The following is a 23,391-nucleotide window of genomic DNA, read 5'->3' as shown; positions in this document are numbered from 1 at the left end:
GAGAGTAATAGATGGAGAGGGAGAGACAAAAATCAGGGCCATCTGGGAACCCACAGTCCATGCATTTAGATGGATGAATCCATCCGGAGGTGACGGGCAGTCCGTTTGCTTCCTCCTGTCTCCTAATCTCTCCACATTCTCTCTGAGCAGGCTTAATGTGTGGCCAATCTGCTGTTTTTCAGCCCACCCAACCAGAAGTCTTTCCTCATCTGACCCAGGGAGGCAAAGACTGAACTAGGATACCAAAACAGCTGCTGTGTCAGCTCACAGCGCTCAGTATTAATGCAGATTTCCCCAGCACATCTGGAGAATAGAGTTAGTCTATGTACGTCCAGGCAAGTTTTTCGGTCTAGGGCATTAATATGATTTTTTCCTCATAACAGAATTGTCGGTGCCACATGCACACTGCAGTCTCAGTGCTGTAAGCTATGAGAGAAACATTTTCCACCCAGGTGTGAACAGTACACTCTGTTCCTCTGACAACCATCACAGACACACTGCCAAGCCACTCTCTATTTCTCTCTCATCCATCCAGAAGGTTTCATATGTAAATATCTGGGTCCTTCCTTTCCCGGGAAAGCTTATTTGAAACCACCCCAACTATCCGTTCAACAATTGGTCAACAGGATGCCAATAAGCGCTCTTCAACTGGGAGTCCTTCTCATGATTCTTCGGTGCAGTTATTTTTCTTTTTTTTATAAAAAAAAGGTTCACTAAGGGATGGTTGAGACTGTTTGCTGGCCTGCGACTGCACATTATTGGTCCTATATACATGCTAAACTACATATTACACAAAACAACACTATGTTTTAGTATTTTTAAGCAGGAATGCATGCAAAAATAAAAAATAAATGCTACATGTTTGTTATGTATTTGAGTTATCTATTATAACGGAGCTCTGTAATTCTCTCTTTATCAAGTTCAGCTGATCTCATTGTAAAATTCATGTTTGTTTGATAAGCACTGAAGAAATCAATGGGCTGAAATGTCTGCTCACTGGTCTGTTTTTAACTTTTTGCACTGTGCACTTTTTCATTATGCTAGTTAAAAATATTAAACATCCAGACCTCAGTAAAAACATGTTTTTGGTGTGTGTTTGTTTATTCATTCATTCAGTATGCTGACAACATCTGCTGAGGATTTTATTACTTTACAATAAAAATTTCACATTTAAAATGAAAATATTTTGTCTAAAGACTAAAATCAATTGAGCATTAATACAGTAGGGCTGCTCAATTATGGAAAGAATCATAGTCACGATAATTTTGGTCTATTGAAATCATGATTTATTGAAACGATTATTGGTGGTTGATATACTCAAAGTCTTATTTCATAATATGAGTAATTTTAAATGTAATTTTAAATTTCAAAATTATCGATACTTCAGCAAAAACTAATATTTGGTTAATTAATGTAAGTAAAAAGTCCCCAAAACCATTACAGAAGTAAACAGTCAGCAATACAATAAGAACAAAGAAACTAATTACAAACAATACTGACAAAAAATACAACAGAATAAAAATGCTTTTGAGAAATTAATTAAACAGTGCTTTAGGTTTTTCAGAAATTTGTACTAAGTAGTATTCAGATAAGTATAATAGCCAACAACAGAAATTGAATAAAGCAATCAAAATTTAAAATAACACTGATGTATACACAGGGTTCGTACACCTATTCCAAGGTCAAATTCAAGCACTTCTCAAGCAATTTCAAGGTCCATTTTAAAGGAACACTCCACCGTTTTTTGAAATAGGGCTTATTCACCTTCTTTCCTACATTTAGATAGGTGGGCAAATGCATTTTTGTCTCAGTGCATGCATTGTTTTAGTTTGACAGGGTCGGCGCTAGCTTAGCTTAGCTTAATGAATGGAAACCTTTGTTGCCAGCTAGCATGTCCTGAGTAAAAGTGATAAAAAAAACCCACCTATTTACTTCTTGTGGCCTGCGTATTCACGAGTACAAATAGCGATGCAGATTAACACTAGGCGATTTCCTACGCAGATATTGACTTGGGACTATATTAGGGGGAAGCAGAGGCGAAGCACTGCTACTTGGGCGCAGAGATATCACGCAACACATGAATGTGAATATGTGGTATAATATGTGAATGTGAATACAGGTATAATATGGGTCGATCTATACATGCGTCATGTTTAAAATAATCACTTACTCTGTGGACAGCTGTCCATTTGGTCCATTCGGCGTGGGGCGTTTTTTCCAGTTCACTTTATCACACCGGGAAAAAAAAATCGAGTACTGCAGGATGGATCAACGCGTGAAATCCTTGGTAGCTGTGACACAACTGCGGGCACGCTCATCTTGATCTGACGCGTTGAGCCTGGTCATCGATGGCAGTAACTTGTCCCACTCGCCATAGCACAGACACTATTTCAGTCGGCATAGATTGGCATATTCCCCCACATTCACACCACCAGTTCGTGTTGGCTCTCATCCTCACATCCTCAGGCTGTTGAACGATCGCAACCTCCTCCTCCCGTCGTTCTATTTCCAAAGCATGCAGCTCATCTTCTGAAAACTCTGGTTCATAGAGGCATGGTTCTGTATCTTGACTGTCTGAGAAGTCACCCTCTTCGTCTCTCACAAAATCAGCCATGTTCAATGCCATTCATGTACTGTAGGAAAAATAGCCAGCTACTATTCACGCCGGTATGTTGATGGAAATCGTGGGATTTCATTTGTTGAGTGATATCTCTGCGCCCAAGTAGCAGTGCTTCGCCTGTGCTTCCCCCTAATATAGTCCCAAGTCAATATCTGCCTAGGAAATCGCCTAGTGTTAATCTGCATTGCTATTTGTACTCGTGAATACGCAGGCCACAAGAAGTAATTAGGTGGTTTTTTTTGTTTTGTTTTTATCACTTTTACTCAGGACATGCTAGCTGGCAACAAAGGATTCCATTCATTAAGCTAAGCTAGCGCCGACCCTGTCAAACTAAAACAATGCATGCTCTGAGACAAAAATGCATTTGCCCACCTATCTAAATGTAGGAAAGAAGGTGAATAAGCCAAATAAAAAAAAACGGTGGAGTGTTCCTCTAAAGCTTTTTCCAGCACCTTAAACCACCTTAAATTACAAACAATACATAGTCAAAATTATTATTTAGTGTTTTTATCACATTAAAAGAGAATGCTATAAACAGCCAAAATTGTTTCATAATAGCAGAAGGATCAGATATGTATCACTGTCTAAGTAGATAATGCCTATGAATAATACTTTTCAGAATATTAATGTCCAAATATTGCTAACCAGATAATGTGATTTTCAGGCTGTAAAACTGAAGTAATTTCAATGGCTTGTGCCGCGCGAGGACATTTTGTTGCTGCATCGACCAAAGCGTGGCGCAGCATTGGCAAGCTTGCGCGCATGTCGCAGTCAAAGTTAAAAATAGTTCAACTTTTGCCGCTACACTCTGTGATGATTACCCGCGCAGCCAATAAAAACGGGGCATCCAAACAAGCGCGGAAATCAAACTGAAAACTCCGCCTACTTTTGGCCGCATTCTATTCAGTCAGATAGGTATTTGTTGTGAAAGAACTACAGTTACAATTTCAAGCATTTTCAAGCATTTTATCCAAAATTTAAGCACTTTTCAAACCTTGAAAACACAACATCAAAATTCAAGCATTTTCAAGGATTTCAAGCACCCGTACGAACCCTGTATACAGTTGTAATCAAAATTATTCAATCCCCATTGCAAATCAGGTTTTTTGGCAAAATTTACAGACTTTCAGCTGTTTGCAATGAACAAATAAAAAAAGTAACTGAAATGGCTCAACACAACAAATGTTTCAAGTGGTTTCCCCAATTGAAAATGCAACTTTTAATGACTTCTGCAGTCTCAAAATTATTCAACCCCCCTGAATGAAATCCCTCACAATATCACAATAGGGCTGGTCTGAATACCATTTTTTGAGCTTCGAAGCTTCGGTAGTAATGAACATCGAATATTCGAAGCTTCGGAGAAGCTACTTGGGCTACTTCGGAGAGTAAGATCAGCTGGGGCCTCATTTATAAAACTTTGCGTAGGATTTGCGTCAGAAGTGGCGTACGGATGAAACATAGGACGTGCGTACGCACAGAAATATTCGGATTTATAAAACCGTGCGCACGCACATCCTACTCAGTTTTCCCTTAATAAATCACAATCAATTCTAAATGTAGCGCAGCTTTTGCGGCTTCATGTCACGCCCATAGTTGCCCATAAATAGACCGTGAAACGCCCACAAGTTAATATTCATTGATTGCGAAATCATGGCAAACACAGAGGAAAACCAAGAAACGTAACTTCACTCACGCGCATCATCAGCCATTGTGCGTCATTACGCATTGTGATGGCATCATGGCATTTTATTACCATCCATTTGATTGCATCTGACAAGCTACAGATGTGTTTTGAGGATGAATTGCATAACATGCTAATATTATTGCATAACATATTTATATATTTTTGCAAATATGTGTTAATTTGCATTTCTGTTGTAATCTTCGTTTGATTTTGTTTGTTTTACACTGCAGATCGATCAAACGGGTGTTTGTGTAGGCTGTTAATTGTAAGACTTGCTTTGTGAAGTCTTCATGTTATTTATGAGAGGCAGTATTGCCATTTCTTTTACACAACGATCTACAGTTCCACACACTTTCACGTGTTTCTTCCATCTGCCGACGGTGTCGCCATTTCTCATTTCACCCGTTTTTGTGCGTACGCCTGGGTCAGAGATTGCGTGAAGGACCGCACATTTTCCCGTCAAGTTTGCTTTTTATAAATACCAATTATTGCGTAGAGAGCGGCGTATGCCTTCTTTTGTGCGTACGCAACATTTATAAATGAGGCCCCTGAACATATTCTTTGCTCTAATAAAGGCAGGAATCTCTATGTCTGTATGTCCGTTTGCATTTTGATTATTTCGAGAACCGTTCATCCAATCGACTTCACAAGGGAGTGCAGTGTCGCATTTGGTGCAATATAGATGGACACGAGACATGACACATTCAGAATTAATAAACTTTTAGTAAACTACAGAACAGCGCGAGCGGAAGGGGCGCGCCTCACACGAGAACGGACACTGCACTAGTGATATAAAACGCACACACACAGATTTGTTAAATTAAGCAATACTTTTAAGGTAGTCTAATATTTTTCTGACTAACAAATTACTGACACAGTAAAGGGTAGATTTAAATAAAGAAAAACGAATTTTAAACAAAGAAAAACTAAATTTAAAAAAAGAAAAAACGAAATTTAAATAAAGAAAAACGAAATTCAAATAAAGATAAACGAAATGTAAATAAAGAAAAAACGAAATTTAAATAAAGAAAAACGAAATTTAAATATAGAAAAACGAAATTAAGTTAAATTAAAAACGAGATTAATTTAGTTTGATAATAACGGGTAAAAAGGCTAATACATTTTGTTTCTATTATTCTATTTTCCACAATGTCAAAGCAACGTAGCTTAACCCAAAACACAAGCTCAGGCATGCACTTTGGTCCATACAAACTCCGCTGTTCTGCGCTCTCGCCAGAGAACACTCCTGGCGTCGGTTCTATTTCTAGCATGCACGCATTTTCCGCTTGGCTCGAGCCGCGTCTGAGACGCGTGTCTCACGCAGGCAGTGTGCAAACTCCAACCTGTTAACATGGGAGCCGAAATAAAAATGGACACACCACGCAGCTGAGACGCTCATGCCACGCAGCCAGTGTGTCGCCGGCCTTATTCAAGCGCGAATGAGAACCGTTGGCGGGGGATCCCCGGTGTGCAAAAAAAAAAACGAATATTCGAATGTCAAATTTTCAAAACGAATACCAACCCACCGAACAAATATTTGAATATTCGGGTCCAGCCCTATAGCACAAATCTGCAAAACAGGTGTTGTCTCAAGCTAACTTGATGCAACTAATCAAACTAGGCTTCGTTAGTTGCACCAGTTGTGCTTGAGCTAGAACACATGAAATATCTGAACTGGTTAGGTTTGTTGAGTGTCACGTTTGACTGCATGTTCTAAATATGGGGAAAAAAATAAATATGAAAGTCAAAAGAATGGTCCAAAAAGTTAAGAGAAGATATCATCGCATCCTTCACAAACAAGGAACAGGATACAAAAAGAAAGCGAAGGCACTAAATGGTCCTAGACACCATCTAGTTGGCATAGTTTGTAAGTTCAAAGTAAAAGGAACAGTGGTTACACTACCTGGGTGGGGCAGAAAAAGGAAGCTATCAACAGCTGCAACCAGATTTATGAGAAGGCAGGGAAAAACCCTTTAGTGACTGCAAAAGACCTGCAATAGACCTGCAGCCAGATTTGGTGGCAACAGGCACTGAGGTTTCAGCTGCACAGTAAGGCACGTACTAAACGCATGCGGTTTCCATGCCAGAACTCCAAGACCTACACCATTACTGACCCAAAAGCACAAGAAAAGTCGGCTCCAATTTGCTCAAAATCATATAAATAAGCCACAGAGGTTTTGGGATTCTGTTCTGTGGAGCAATGAAACAAACTTTTCGGCCCTATGGATCAGCGGTATGTCTGGAGGAAGAAGAATGAAGCATATGCTGAAAAGAACACTCTGCTTACAGTTAAGCATGGAGGTGCTTGTGATGCTCTGGGGCTGCTTTATATCCTCTGGCACTGGAAGCCTGCAGCATGTGGAAGGCGAGATGGGTTCATTGAAGTATCAGGAAATCCTAGGAGAAAACGTCATGTGGAAGCTGAAGCTTGGGTGTCATTGGACCTTACAACTGGACAATGATCCCAAGCATACCCCAAATTCCACCAAGGCTTGGTTGCAGAAAAAGTCCTGGAAGATTCTACAGTGGCCATCACAGTCACCTGACTTGAACCCCATAGAAAATCTCTGGTGGGATTTGAAGAAGGTGGTTGCAGAAGACAAACGCAGGAATATTACAGAACTGGAGGCCATTGTTCATGAGGAATGGGCTACGATTCCTAAGAAATTGCACTATAAATAGCACTAATTACTAAATACTGTCTTCTCTGTATTGGCCAGATTAGTATTATTTTTTTTATCTCTTTAGTGTTTTACATTTGAATTAGGACTGTCTCATTTTTTCACTACACAGTCCAAAAAAAAAAAAAAAAAAAAAAACTGTATTATATACTGTGATAAGGGCTATGTCAAATGTGTAGGCTATGCGACCATCAGTGAATGGTGAGATATTGTGCTAAATTGTGTGATAACTTGATTATGTCTTGTTCCGGCTGTATCATCTCAGTAACTTATTATGAGGGTTTACACATGCGCAGTAAGGTGAATTTAGCGTTTTCTGACGTTTCAGTGTGGATGAAAAACTTTTGGAAAAAGTGTGGACCCTAGAGCGTTTTAAAACGGAAACTCCGTTTTCAAATCTATCCGGATGAATGCAGACGTAGCCTAAGGAACACTGATTAAACATAAAGAGAATTAACACCATTGCGGTTTATCAAATATTATGGTTTATCTGTCAAAATGCCTCTATCTGCGTTTTATTCAGCTACAGTGATCAATGGATGTTCCTTTGTCCTGGAACTTTTTACTCATGAGTCTCACTTTCTGCATGAGGGCACCCTCGGGCATCGATTATGAATGAGTGGCCAAATCTGAGGGATAATGGAGATGGAGTTGGGTGAAGAGGCTGGTGGTTTTGCCCCATTTTGCGCTCACTGTTGATCGGCAAGTCCTGCAGACTTGGCTGACTAACGAGTCATTTTCGTATAATCTAAAAATCTTTCACACTGGCGAGCTTACTTTCTTCAAGTATGGCTAGAGTGTCTCGTCGGTCATATCCGACAAAATGTTTTACGTGGCAGCACTAGCTCCACACTGTGGCTGCTTTTGTTTTATGACAAATGGCAAGTTTGGCAACCAACGTTAAGGTGCAATACCGACAACTACAGTACGTTGGGATGTCAACCAGATACCGGCGCTGGATAATTTACGTGTAGCCTACTATTCATTTGAAATATTATGGTTATCGCCAATACCGGTATATTGTGACACCCCTAATTAACATGATAACAATATTTTATTTTTTTAAATAGCATGGTTATCGTCAATACCGGTGTATCGCAAAACCCCTAATTTGAATTAAAATATCAGTACAACAAAACTCTTTTGTGTATCTTTTACCAATTCAATAAATACACCAAACTAAATTATAAACGCAACACTTTTGTTTTTGCCCCCATTTTTTATGAGCTGAACTCAAAGATCTAAGACTTTTTGTATGTATACAAAAGGCCTATTTCTCTCAAATATTGTTCACAAATCTGTCTAAATCTGTATTAGTGAGCACTTCTCCTTTGCCGAGATAATCCATCCACCTCACAGGTGTGGCATATCAAGATGCTGATTAGACAGCATGATTATTGCAAAGGTGTGCCTTAGGCTGGCCACAATAAAAGGCCACTCTAAAATGTGCAGTTTTACTGTATTGGGGGGTGGGGGGTGGGGGGTCCGAGGGGGTCCGAAAACCAGTCAGTCTCTGGTGTGACCACCATTTGCCTCACGCAGTGCAACACATCTCCTTTGCATAGAGTTGATCAGGTTGTTGATTGTGGCCTGTGGAATGTTGGTCCACTCCTCTTCGATGGCTGTGCGAAGTTGCTGGATATTGGCAGGACCTGGAACACGCTGTCGTATACGCCGATCCAGAGCATCCCAAACATGCTCAATGGGTGACATGTCCGGTGAGTATGCTGGCCATGCAAGAACTGGGATGTTTTCAGCTTTGAGGAATTGTGATCCAGATCCTTGCAACATGGGGCCGTGCATTATCATGCTGCAACATGAGGTGATGGTCGTGGATGAATGGCACAACAATGGGCCTCAGGATCTCGTCACGGTATCTCTGTGCATTCAAAATGCCATCAATAAAATGTACCTGTGTTCGTTGTCCATAATATAGGCCTGCCCATACCATAACCCCACCGCCACCATGGGCCACTCCATCCACAACATTGACATCAGAAAACCACTCACCCACATGACGCCATACACGCTGTCTGCCATCTGCCCTGTACAGTGAAAACAGGGATTCATCCATGAAGAGAACACCTCTCCAAAGTGCCAGACGCCATCGTTGTGAGCATTTGCCCACTCAAGTCAGTTACGACGATGAACTGCAGTCAGGTCGAGACCCCGATGAGGACGATGAGCATGCAGATGAGCTTCCCTGAGACGGTTTCTGATAGTTTGTGCAGAAATTCTTTGGTTATGCAAACCGATTGTTGCAGCAGCTGTCCGAGAGGCTGGTCTCAGACGATCTTGGAGGTGAAGATGCTGGATGTGGAGGTCCTGGGCTGGTGTGGTTACACGTGGTCTGCGGTTGTGAGGCCGGTTGGATGTACTGCCAAATTCTCTGAAACGCCTTTGGTAGAGAAATGAACATTCAATTCATGGGCAACAGCTCTGGTGGACATTCCTGCAGTCAGCATGGCAATTGCACACTCCCTCAAAACTTGCGACATCTGTGGCATTGTGCTGTGTGATAAAACTGCACATTTTAGAGTGACCTTTTATTGTGGTCAGCCTAAGGCACACCTGTGCAATAATCATGCTGTCTAATCAGCATCTTGATATGCCACACCTCTGAGGTGGATGGATTATCTCGGCAAAGGAGAAGTGATCACTAACACAGATTTGTGAACGTACTTTTGTGTACGTAGAAAAAGTCTTAGATCTTTGAGTTTAGCTCATGAAAAATGGGGGCAAAAACAAAAGTGTTGGGTTTATAATTTTGTTCAGTGTATATGGCTCTAAAAAGATGTGTTGTTTTTACCTCATGACAATTCATAAAATTTTGTTAACAAAAATTTCGGAGCAGTTGCTGAAAATGGGGAAAAAAAGGCAACCAAGTACAATAAATAGACTGAAAAGGAAGTACAGATATTAACATTAAATCAAATCTTCTCTGTTCTTTAATTTGAGTGTAGAGGGGGGTGACAAGGATGAACAGAGGCTGTATTAGTGCCAGGTCACTATTCTCATCTGTCTCTTTCAGCATGTTTCAAAGCTTTTTTTGCATCTCTCTCTCTCTCTCTCTCTCTCTCTCTCTCTCTCTCAGCAGATGGCTGAAGCATCAACAGCAATGTCATTAAATCCCACTTCACCCACATTCCCTCCTCCCCCACCCACTGTTAGGGGATATTCTCCTGCTGCCAGGCCATAACCGCACACTTCAACGTGACACACAGACCAGCGTTCACCCCTACACGGTCTTCATTCTAAACAAAATCAACACTACACAAGCCCAGTACATTGTTTCACTCTGAATCAACAGGCAGTTTAACTGGAATGATTTAGAGTAGGACATGGCCTTACAGAAGAAACAAGTCAATGACACGATCGAAGTCACAATTAGTTAACAAAAAGCCTAGTTACGCAGCTCTTTGTTTAACACAACATGACCTCCTCACCAAACACCAAGATGGTAGCTGCTGAAACAAAGGGAAAAGATGAAAGAAAGTTGAGAGCGATGGGAAAGAGAGAAAGTAGGTGTATGTTACAGTCCATCACCATGGTGCTTCTAAGCATTCTCTCAGATTAAGCTTTAAAACAGGGCTATATGATATCCCACATGACCACTCACACAGGTATGGAAAAGGGATTTAGAGCCTATAGCCTGACCTGCATACTAAACAGGGACTGTTATAGCTATGTGAAGACTAATACATCCACACTCACATGAAATCTGATTTCCAGAGGTTGCATGTTACAGTGGAGATTAATTTTCTATATGCACGCATGTGTATTATCGGGGCCAAGCCCCGTCCAGTGGAGACTGGAGAGGATTGCTTTTTATTGATCACTCCTCTGCATATGCCACAGAAGAAGCCAGTGGCCAGATTATTTGCTGATGATGCTCAGACGTCTACAATACAGTATAGTATGTTGGCTGACACAAAGACATCTAAAATTGTGCTGCTATTTCATACCACTTTGCATCTCTCATGCAGACATGCTTTTCTCAATTCTTCCCACTGACTGTATGCATACTGTATGTAACCCTGGTATTATTTTTCCTAGCAAATAAAACAAAAATTGGCCATCAACAATTACTGTACTTAAACAGTTGTTTAGGGTAAAAGTCAACAGTCACTAGTGGTGATGAATGGAAGTGAAAATTCTTGGCCAAAACAAAAATAATTTTGGACTCAAACATATTTCATAAACATAAAGCAACAATACTTAAAAAAAAAAAAAAAAGACTTAAAAAAAAAAAGACTAAAATTATATTAATATTAGCATATTTTACATACTTTTTCCTTCAGGAATTACTATGGTAACATCTAAGCTACTATATGACAGACAGACATACATACATACATACATACATGTATATGTTTATGCATATATATATACAACCCATCATCATTAGAATATCAGAACATCTCTATCAGACCTTCTAAAACTGCTTTTTTTAATAAAAGATGGCTACTGTAGAAACATGACTGAATAATAAGCTTTCACCTAAATTATTCACTGACGGAAATCCAATCAGAAAGATTGATTATTATATTTGTATTAAATAGGTTAAAGAATATGACAGTGTACAAGCAGTACATTTATTCTTAACACTTACCCCTGGTTTCACAGACAGGGCTTAAGACTAGTCCTAGACTAAAATGTAAGTCTGAGCTGTTTCCACTGAAATAAACTTGCACTGACTGATCTTAAAAATATATCAGTGCCTTTTTAGTTTTAAGATGCACATCGGTAATGTTTTTTTTCTAAGCATGTTTATAAAAATTACTTAAATGTCCTAATTGATCTATGGTCTAATCCTGGCTTAGTCTAAGCCCTGTCTGTGAAACCGGGCCTTAATGTCATAAGAAACAGAAGAAAAGAAAAAAAAATAAGAAAAAAAAAAATTCACAGAATGTCTTTTAATATTTGGTCTATGTATGAATTTGTTTTTTCAGCATCTTGCATCAGGCACTTCATGTTCATTTTTGCAAGCTATGCATCATGGTACTACCGTTGTCAAGAAAAGTCCAGACTTCAGAAAAATCATGGATGGATCTGAATAAAGGATGTCCAACCAATGTTATACTAAGGTTAAGATTAGTGGTTAGTATTTTTTTTCAGTTGCTGACCAATTAAATGACCAATTAAATCAGCTGCAGTGCAGGGTTTGCACTTTTTAGTTTTGGGTTATACTGTGAAGCTTTGTATTTATAATTCATGGAATGTTGTAATTAGGGTGGTCACTATATCATATTTTTCACACAACAGTTGTGGGCAAAACTATTTACGATTATCACCAATACGGGTATATATTGTTGTCAAACCCTTAAAGGGGAACTTGGCAACTATTTCAACTTAATAAAACCGTTTAGAAATCATTTGGATGGTTAAATAACCTGTTCTGGTGAAAATGGTGACTTTCCCCACTCCCCCTAACGTTCCCAGACGTTTGCTCGTTGAGAAAACATGCGACAACAAAAGTGAAAATCAGCGAAGAAATGGCTAGAGTTGCCAAGTTCCCCTTTAACTAACACATTATCAATATTTCATGTTTTGAATATCACGGTTATCGTCAAAATACTGGTCTATCTCGACACCCTTAGTTGTAATTAAATTTTATAATTTCATTTGACTGAAGATATGGTTAAAATCAATTAATTAATTCATTTGATTAGCAACAATTGTTACAATTTTATTAAAAATAAACAGAAAATTTAAAATTTAAACAGAAATTCAGAAACAAAAAACAGGAACAGGAAAAAATAGGAACCTAAAGTAGATGTATAAAAATACACTATACTGTAAATACAGTATATTAATAAACTCACAGCAAGTGATAAAATTATGCAAAAAAGATAATCAACCAGGACATAAAACAGGTCACCAAGGTATCAAATCCATTCTTAAAATAAAGAATGACTTTTGAAAAGGGTACCCAGGAGAAGAAGAAAAAAAAAAAAATCTCAACCAATCATAGCCCTAACATGGTCCATTATCCCTACTTCCCAGAAAGCTTTACAGTTACCTTTATCCACAGACAGGGGTGCATGGGATAGGAATCCAGGATAAACACACACATTGTGAGTGTGTGTGCAGGCTGACTAATCTCTGCTTTTGTGGCATCTTTCTAGAAAGCCTTGTGCAGCCATGTGAGCCAAGCTGGCATCAAGGCAGCGTGTCTGTGTGTATTTAACAGGTGTGGTTTAAGAGGGTATGCGAGGCGAGAGGATTACTGATCTCTAGTGAAGAGTGGAGGGGACAGGGTGACCCAGGTGTATCCTGAGGTCATCAAACTAATCCACTGAGCCTGGAGTGATGGCATCCAGCTGCATCACACTTGAGCGCAGTGAGACCGTTAGAGAGACTGACAGACTATAAGCAATGTGCTATAAATGACAGACAAACAAGTGATCTGTGCAGGGTTACTAATAGATGTTCCTACTGCAAATGAGATTTATGAGCTTAAATAATATTAAACAGCAGCAGGAAAAGGGGCCTTTAAAAAGTATAGTTAATTCTATTGTAAATGTTTAGTTGCACTCCAGTCCAACACCCATTTTCTCTGACCTGAGAAAGGTTGACAGCCCTAATATTAGTGACTGACAGGAATGAAAAACCTGCAAAGCATGCCATGTGTCAACAGGGCTACACACTAACTAGGTATTGACTGTGGTTCTGTGCATACAGTACATAAGCAGACTCACTTTCACTCAAATTCAGATGTGAGATTGAAAATTTAAGGGAGTCACTTCTTTAAAAACCAAAATATGTTTGAACATAAGTATTTTTATCGCTACAAATAGTGGATAATAATGGCTGCTGTACTTCAGACAATTGCCACAGGAGGCAGCAAAGCAAAGTGAAACAAGCCTAAAACAAGCCAAGTCACCTTTATATACTACAGATTGTTTCAAAGCAGCTTTACAGCGATAACAGGAAAATGAAGCATTTCCACAGTTGTTCAACTGAAGTAATTTCAGTGTTGATTCAGCAAAAAGGTAGCCCCAAAGAGCAGTCAAGTTTTATACAAACAGACTGGAAACGTTCAAGACTTTTTTTTTTCTTTCATAAAACTTCTCACAAATGTTAAGATGTAAAAGATCTTAAACAAAATCTATATAGGCTATCTTTCACATGATTTGGTGCTTTGTTACTATATGAAAAAAGTTATACATTTATAAGAAGTTACAAAACTGTAACTGTGCTGTGTTTCACACAGGAAATAAATACACATACCTGTATACTGGCACACAGCACTCACACCTGTGAAATGCATTGTGCATCACAGCTAAGCCTGTCCTAAAGTTGAGTGTCAACCAGGCACCGCTGATCACTGGAGACTGTCATTCTAAAAATAGATCATCAGTAAGACATTAGACGTTGTTACACTAAAATCTCAATTCAGGGTTTGTAAACCTCTGGGGGTTTGTGAGTTGATGAAAACCAAATAATTATTTCAACTGAATGAAACATTAAAATTAGCAAATGGCTGCACAATAAACCAAAATAAAACATTGATTTTTATTTTAATCAAATTGTAAAATGAAAGTGAATAATTTAAGCAGGGCTTGATGCTTCGTTTTTTCCCCAAGGAGCACATGTGGATGCTTGAACACTGGTGGTGGTTGAGGAGAGATCCCCTGATATGATTGTAAAGTGCTTTGGGTTTACAGTAGTACATATGAAAGCACTATATATATATATATATATATATATATATATATATATATATATATATATATATATATATATATATATATATATATATATATATATTTATATATTTATATATATTTATATTTATATATATCATTCATTCATTCATTCATTATAAAGGGGATAAGGGTTATATCCGTGATACGTACGGACCAGGCTCCACGGTTCGGCATGCATGTGATTTGTGAATTAACTGCTAAGTTTAACCATCATAGAATGAAAGATCATCATTTGGATGCGTTTTGTCTTGCCAATTTACACATTCAAACAATTTTAAACGCCTGTTTGTTTTTGTGCCGTCTTCACTATGTGCTTCCAAATCCCTACTATTACTAACACTCATGTCCTCTAGTACATTACTTTCTTTTCCTATTTGTCTTGTTTACTCTGCTGTAAACAAAGCAGACTTCATTACATCTAGTCATTCAGGTCTTAAAGGGGACCTATTATGCAAAATTCACTTTTGCATGCTGTTTGGACATAAATGAGTGTTGGCAGTGTGTGTACACAACCACCCAATAGTGATAAAAATCCACTCACTCCTTTTTTATTAATCCCCATAAATCATCAGCAGTGTCTCCCAACGACTTGTTTTCAGAATGCGGCTTTAGTGATGTCACTAAAGCCACAGGCCCCGCCCACGAGTGTTGACAGACACTGCCGTTTTAACATAGACCTGCCCTGATCGAGTTCACAGCTGCTGCACTGACGAGAATGTCTCCCAAGCGTTGTAGATGTTGTGTGGCTGGATGTATTAATCCACATAGCTCTCTCTATTTACTCCCGAAATCTGAGGCAGCCGCTGAAGACGAGGTGGAACTATTTTGTTTTCAAAGAAAATGCTCCCTCAACTCTACCGAAATTCCTTTATGTACTTGCGCACTTCTTATACTGTGTTTACTCAGCTCTTACAGTGATTTTCTGGAGTAAAACTGACGCTTCATCTTTTGTGTGATGTACAATAAACTTTATTAAACTCATCAGTATATTTTTGATCATCATTCGACCTGGTCCGAAACAGCAGACTTGTAGGCTATTAATAGTGGATACATACTAGCAGATGACAAATACGTTATAACCGTAATTAAACTAAACTATACCTGCTTCATATCCATACAGCACTCTGACTCTGTAGGCATTATTGTCCGACTCGAACTGAACACCGTTACTGAGAGTTTCTGATATTATCATCATTCCGTGAGATGAAATTGTCCTGAGACTGAGCGCGAGCTCGTGAGTCTCCGCCCCCTGTGTCGTGCAGCAGCAGCTTATTTGCATTTAAAGGGCACACACTAAAACAGCGCGTTTTTCTGAGCACCAAAAAGTGACAATTTAACCCTCAGGGGTCTGAGATCACGCCGGCGTGATCTGCTCGATTTTTTTCCTTATGAGTTGATTGAGACCCGAAATTCTCTTTTGACTTTGATTTTACAAAACAAGTTTCATACATCAATCGATTCTGTTAAATGTGTATTATTTTTGTGTATACTCACAATAAAAACAAAGTTTTGCCAAATAAAGAAAAATAAACACGAAGCGAGTTCTGCCTTCTCTCTGTCCGTGTAGTCCATTCTGAAACGCGTCCGAAAATGAACTGTAGCTTAGCGAATACTCAGTCAAACAGGCATTCAGACACACAGGCATGAAGCTTGAATTCTCTACTTTTTAATGAAGTAATTTATATAAAAAACAAATATTCTCATCTTGTGAAATCTGTATTAAAAGAGAGCGATTCCAGTCGACCTCATTAGAGCTAATTCAAATGTAACGTGACTCCGCCCACAGAGAGCGCACGCTATTCAAACGCAAATGGCTGAGGTAATCCAAGCAATCCTGTGAACGCCCCTATCATCAGCACAAGAAAACCAAAACACCAGTTTATTCAGAACATTACTTGTTTACAACGCAGCGCTGTGAGGAATAATGACGAATACGAGGAATACGAGCTGAGGAATACTAGTAAGTTTTTCCTTCTCAGGTTTCTGTTTATGAATGAATGAAGGGCATAGATGCGCGCTGTTTACCACAGCTGGCAAAAAACAATATTACGTGACAGTTGACTTTCAAACATTCACAGATACCTCAAAACAGAAAGTACAAATCCTTTCTTTAAAACGAATTTCGTTTTGTATCAATTGTATCTTAATTTTAATATTTTTTTCATTAACAAATTTCCTGGATTTAAAGTAAATATATGCTAGCAATCACAACATAAGGTGCTTGAACTGGAGATCATCAACCAGACCGTAGCCTACTCGCCTCACATGTCTAAAAAATGTGAAATATATTTACATTTACAGCTGGTTCTAAACAAAACCATCCAAAACTAAAAAAACTATGTAGCCTAATAAATGTGCATTTCTCCGGTGCGTTCACTAGCCTACTGCGAAGATCGCGAGTCAATAGCCTATCGTATTTTTTTTATTTTTTTATTTATTTATTGCACAAGTCATACATAAATTCATTCATTCATTCATTCATTCATTCATTATTACATGCATGAACGAATAAAAGAATAGAAAAAAAGGAACATGGAGAAGAAAATCTTATGATACCTGTCGCTTATTTGTGCACATCAGAAAAATAAATAAAAAACAGCTACTTTATAAATGGATCAACCCCAATCCTCACCCCAAACACCAAATATTTTCAGTAATACCTATCTTTACACTTAATTATCATTATTTTAAGCGTGTGTAAGCGTATTTCATGAAAACAACGTTACAGTCAGGTGAAATATGAAAGACAACATTTTGTTTAGTAGATTTGGGTACAGTTTTTACTGTAGAATATACTGCCTCGTCAAATAAGCTTTTGTTTAGCAATTTCTATATATAAAATAGCCTACTATTTTTGTCAAAAATAAAGTCATCAACTAAGATGTTAGCTGTTCCAATGTTGGCTATATTCAAAGTAATGAATACATAGATAAAATGTAGGCCTATAATCTTTTTTTTACAAAGAAAGAGTACACTTGAAATATTGTTGAAATTGTAATTATTGTTGTAATTGTAACCTTTTTAATAAAATAGCAAAACATATTTACAAGATAGATGTAAGCAAAATCTTAAATGGTCCTTGCATTGTGGCTCAGTCAGTTGTCACACCTGAGTGAATGGCTCATCATTATGCAGAGTGGGTGGTAATTCAGGTGAAAACCACTCCTCGTTCACGCCCCCCTCGCATATTGGCTTTCCAAGCAAAACCTGTTTTACATCAATTTAAATCAATGTATGGTTTTATGTGAACGATAAAGCAAGACTATTTTCACATAATTTTGAAGAAAAAACTATAGGCGATGATATCCTTTAGTCAAAAGTCTTATTGCCACATATTTAGTATGTGTTTTGTGGCCTTATTTCTGCAACTTTCATTTTTATTTTTTCCAATAACCACGCATAAACATTATTCTCTTAAAAATTAAAACATATACATGCATGTTGATCAGATATTTTGGTAGCCCTGTTTGTGCTATATAGAGTGAATTTACACCTTTGCCATTAACATGTTTATAAATAACTGAAAAAAGCACAAATGTCAGAGCATGTCAGAACACCTCCAGGGCCCAGAAAACAGCTCAGACTCCAGAGGGTTAAACATGCTGTAAAAAATGATCTGTTGGGTATTTTGAGCTACTCTCTGGGGACATCAGAGACTTATTTTACATCTTGAGAAAAGGGGCATAATAGGTCCCCTTTAACTTCTTTGTATCACTCCCAGTCCCTCCTCCCTTTCTTCTCTGCAAATATGTCTACTGCGAAGAGTACATACTACCACAACTAAATTAACATTTTCCTAACAATTAAACTTTTTCCTCTCTTCTTAGTTCCTCTCTTCATAAACCCTAACAGCTGACAACTTTGCAACATTCTTCATAAATAAAACAACCACCATCAGCGGCCAATTTTCCACACCACAAACCGACACACATCTTAACAGCAAACACACACATTATCCCCTACCTCTGTCCGCTTTCGAATGCAGAAGTCTCCAAACTCATCTTTTCCTACTTTCTTTCTGATTCAACCTTTCCCCACTCATCTCCTTCAAGCCACTTCTTTAGTTGTACCTGCACTCACTCACACCATCAACACCTCTCTTCACACTGGTACCTTTCCCACAGCATTTAAGCAGACTCGGATAACCCCAATGCTTATGAGACCTACTCTAAATCCAACACTTTTAGAAAACTACACCCGGTGTCCCTTCTTCCATTCATTGCTAAGACACTTAAACGAATCATGTTCAAACAAGTCTCTACCCTTCTTGCGCAGAACAACCCCCTGGACAACAAGAAGTCTTTTTCAAAAGCAGACACTCAACTGAGACTGCCCTACTCGCGGTTATTGAAGCTCTGAGGCTGGAAAGAGCAGCTTCCAAATCCTCAGTACTCTTTCTGCGAAGAGGATCTCAGGAACCGCACTCCAATGATACAAGTCTTACCTCTCAGGTAGGTTCTTCAGGTGTCTAAAGCCCCTTTCACACAGAGATTCCAGAAAATACACGGATAACGTGTCCCGGGATTTGTCCCGGGATCGTTTGATTTTGGTTCATTCACACTGCCAGTGATTTTCCGGAATCTGTGAGTGCGTTCACACACATCCCGTAAAGATCCCGTAAAGACACGTGATGTCAGAACATCGAAAACATGTTGTGGTACAACAGCGGAAGTGTTTGCATTGCTTTGAACAACATGGGTACATGGGCTGTAGCATAGGTTGTAGAAAGGCCAGTCTAATCTTCCGCTACCGCTCTTTCCATTGTAGTCATGCACTTGGTGGAATTTTTTACGCAGCGTCTTAAGTTTACTAATGATCTGCGCTTTCGATCTCGAGAAACCACACTCGAGCATTTTTTTCCGGATTCGGTCGTACACTAATGCATCGCATACCGTTACACAAAGCTGGCGAACAATCTCAGCTTCAGGGCCTCAGTTCTTGGACCACTTCTCTTCTTCATCTACATGCCATCACTAGGATCTGTCATTCAGAAACATGGCTACCTCTCATTCCAGCCAGAGAATCCGAAGGTAGCTGCTTGCATCTCAGCCTGTCTGACAGATATTTCTTGCTGGATGAAGGACCACCACCTTCAGCTCAACCTTGCGAAGACAGAACTGCTTGTGGTCTCACTTCATTGCAACTTCTCCATTCAGATTGGTTCGTCATCCATAACTCTTTCCAGGACAGCTAGAAACCTTGGAGTTATGATCAATGATCAGTTGATCACAGACCACATTGCTAGAACTTCAGATCTGCCTTATACAACATTAGGAAGACAAGGCCCTTCCAATAAGAGCATGTTACACAACTTACCTGCCCAACTCAACCCCAGTCTTTAGCCATTTTGAAGAAACATACACACTCACCTAAAGGATTATTAGGAACACCATACTAATACTGTGTTTGATCCCCTTTCACCTTCAGAACTGCCTTAATTCTACGTGGCATTGATTCAACAAGGTGAAAGCATTCTTTAGAAATGTTGGCCCATATTTATAGGATAGCATCTTGCAGTTGATGGAGATTTGTGGGATGCACATCCAGGGCACGAAGCTCCCGTTCCACCACATCCCAAAGATGCTCTATTGGGTTGAGATCTGGTGACTGTGGGGGCCATTTTAGTACAGTGAACTCATTGTCATGTTCAAGAAACCAATTTGAAATGATTCGAGCTTTGTGACATGGTGCATTATCCTGCTGGAAGTAGCCATCAGAGGATGGGTACATGGTGGTCATAAAGGGATGGACATGGTCAGAAACAATGCTCAGGTAGGCCGTGGCATTTAAACGATGCCCAATTGGCACTAAGGGGCCTAAAGTGTCCCAAGAAAACATCCCCCACACCATTACACCACGACCACCACCAGCCTGCACAGTGGTAACAAGGAATGATGGATCCATGTTCTCATTCTGTTTACGCCAAATTCTGACTCTACCATCTGAATGTCTCAACAGAAATCGAGACTCATCAGACCAGGCAACATTTTTCCAGTCTTCAACTGTCCAATTTTGGTGAGCTCGTGCAAATTGTAGCCTCTTTTTCCTATTTGTAGTGGAGATGAGTGGTACCCGGTGGGGTCTTCTGCTGTTGTAGCCCATCCGCCTCAAGGTTGTGCGTGTTGTGGCTTCACAAATGCTTTGCTGCATACCTCGGTTGTAACGAGTGGTTATTTCAGTCAAAGTTGCTCTTCTATCAGCTTGAATCAGTCGGCCCATTCTCCTCTGACCTCTAGCATCAACAAGGCATTTTTGCCCACAGGACTGCCGCATACTGGATGTTTTTCCCTTTTCACACCACTCTTTGTAAACCCTAGAAATGGGAAAAAATCCCAGTAACTGAGCAGATTGTGAAATACTCAGACCGGCCCGTCTGGCACCAACAACCATGCCACGCTCAAAATTGCTTAAATCCCCTTTCTTTCCCATTCTGACATTCAGTTTGGAGTTCAGGAGATTGTCTTGACCAGGACCACACCCCTAAATGCATTGAAGCAACTGCCATGTGATTGGTTGATTAGATAATTGCATTAATGAGAAATTGAAAAGGTGTTCCTAATAATCCTTTAGGTGAGTGTATATCTGCCAAATTTTCAATCATGATAACATTCAAAATTTACATATATCAGCCGATACGGATATGGTGTCCGATATATTGTGCATCCCTAGTTCACACACACATCTATTTTTTTGTCACAAATGCGAGTAAAATGCTTGCACTGTCTAGCCCTGTTAATACATAAATATTTGTGTTATACTTAAAAAGTGTTTAAGTTCTTGTAAAGAGTGAACACCCTTAAAAATAACTATATCCACCAGCAGCACGGTAAAAAAAAAAAAAATCTGAAATTTGGACATTTTGAGAATTACATATTGGCTCAATAAATACTTCCAAATAATTATCCTGACGCAAAAATATGTATTGTAGTATTAATGTAATGTGTCTTCAATGTCAACTTCAACACGTTAAGCTTGTGATTTTCTTATTCATCCATTCATTTAATTTTTTACTTGTGTTAGTAACTTTAAGCAGTCCTGATAGCTGGATATATTTACATACCACAAACTAAACGATAAAGCAAAATCTACGTCAAATCTACTACCTCATTATACATTTAGTCATTTAGCAGACGCCTTTGTCCAAAGCGACTTACAAATGAGGACTGAATTAAGCGAGTCATCGTCAAGAGGCAAAAGCAACGCAAGAAGTGCTCATAATACAAAGTTCAGGCATTGCTCAGACAAGGGAGGATACAAGGAAAAGGGAAGAATTCTTTTTTAATTCTTTTTTTATTTTTTATTTTATGAGGTTACGTACTCACGGAAGAGATGGGTTTTCAGCTGTCTTTTGAATGTTGCCAGGGATTCTGCATTCCGGATGAGGGTGGGGAGATCATTACACCAGCATGGAACCGTGAATGAGAATATTCTGGAGAGTGATTTTGTGGCTCTCTGTGATGGTACCACGAGCCGTCGCTCATTGACCGATCGTAGGCTTCTAGTAGGGATGTAGACTCGTAGGAGCGACTGAAACAAGGAGGGAGCTGAGCCTGTGGTAGATCTGTAAGAAAGCGTCAATTCAATGCCTTGAACTTGAGGCGAGCAGCGAGTGAAAGCCAGTGCAAAGAGATGAACAGAGGAGTGACGTGGGCCCTTTTGGGCTCATTGAAGACAAGACGGGTTGCAGCATTCTGAATCATTTGTAGAGGTTTAGTTGCACATGATGGAAGTCCAGCCAGAAGAGCATTGCAGTAATCAAGCCTAGAAATTACCAGGGCCTGGACAAGAAGTTGTGTTGCATGCTCAGTTAGGAAAGGCCTGATCTTCCTGATGTTGTGCAGTGCAAACCTGCATGATCAAGCTGTCTTTGTAATTTGGTCTGTGAAGATCAGGTGGTCATCAAATATTACTCTGAGATTTCTGACCGACCTTGATGGGGTGATTGATGATGAATCTAGCTGATAGTGAAGTCGTGCTGTAGAGACGGATTGGCAGGGAGGCAGAGAAGCTCAGTCTTTGCCAGGTTGAGCTGCAGGTGATGTTCCTTCATCCATGTCGAGATGTCTGCCAGACAGCTTGAGATCAGTGCAGCTTCTGTGGGATCATCTGGTTGTAATGAGAGGAAGAGCTGTGTGGCATCAGCATAGCAGTGGTAGGAGAAACCATGTGCCTGTATGATGTGTCCCAGTGATGTGGTGTAAATGGAGAAGAGTTGGGGTCCAAGAACCGAACCCTGAGGAACCCCTGTGGTCAGTTGATGTGCTTTGGATACCTTGCCTCTCCATGCGACCCTAAGTACCTACCTGTGAGATAGGACTCAAACCAGTGGAGGGAAGTTCCTGTGATGCCCATTGATGAGAGGGTGGACAGAAGGATCTGATGATTCACAGTCTCGAAAGCCCCTTTCACACAGAGATTCCGGAAAATACACGGATAAAGTGACCCGGGATTTGACCCGGGTTCTTTTGATTTTGGTTCATTCACATTGCCAGTGTTTTTCCGGAATCACAGAGTGCGTTCACACACAACCCGTAAAAATCCCGTAAAGACACGTGACATCGATGTGACTTTAATGTCTCAGCAGCGTCTTAAGTTTGCTTATGAGCTGCGATTTCTCTCTCGAGAAACCACGCTTGTGCATTTTTTTTCTCTGATTCGATCATAAACTTGCGCATTACGTACCGTTTCACAGCT

The 23,391-nt window shown here is 39.5% G+C and overlaps 1 protein-coding gene across 4 annotated transcripts in view; it reads right to left on the bottom strand.

Moving 5' to 3' along the window:
• tnk2b (tyrosine kinase, non-receptor, 2b) overlaps positions 1-23,391 on the bottom strand; it is a gene marked incomplete at its 3' end in the record, with an annotated part of 99,669 nt that overhangs the window by 52,465 nt on the left and 23,813 nt on the right. The gene's annotated exons all lie outside the window — the stretch shown is intronic.

Source organism: Squalius cephalus, assembly GCF_949319135.1.
Source record: "Squalius cephalus genome assembly, chromosome: 7".
Taxonomy (NCBI): domain Eukaryota; kingdom Metazoa; phylum Chordata; class Actinopteri; order Cypriniformes; family Leuciscidae; genus Squalius; species Squalius cephalus.
This window is presented reverse-complemented; position numbering and strand designations above follow the sequence as displayed.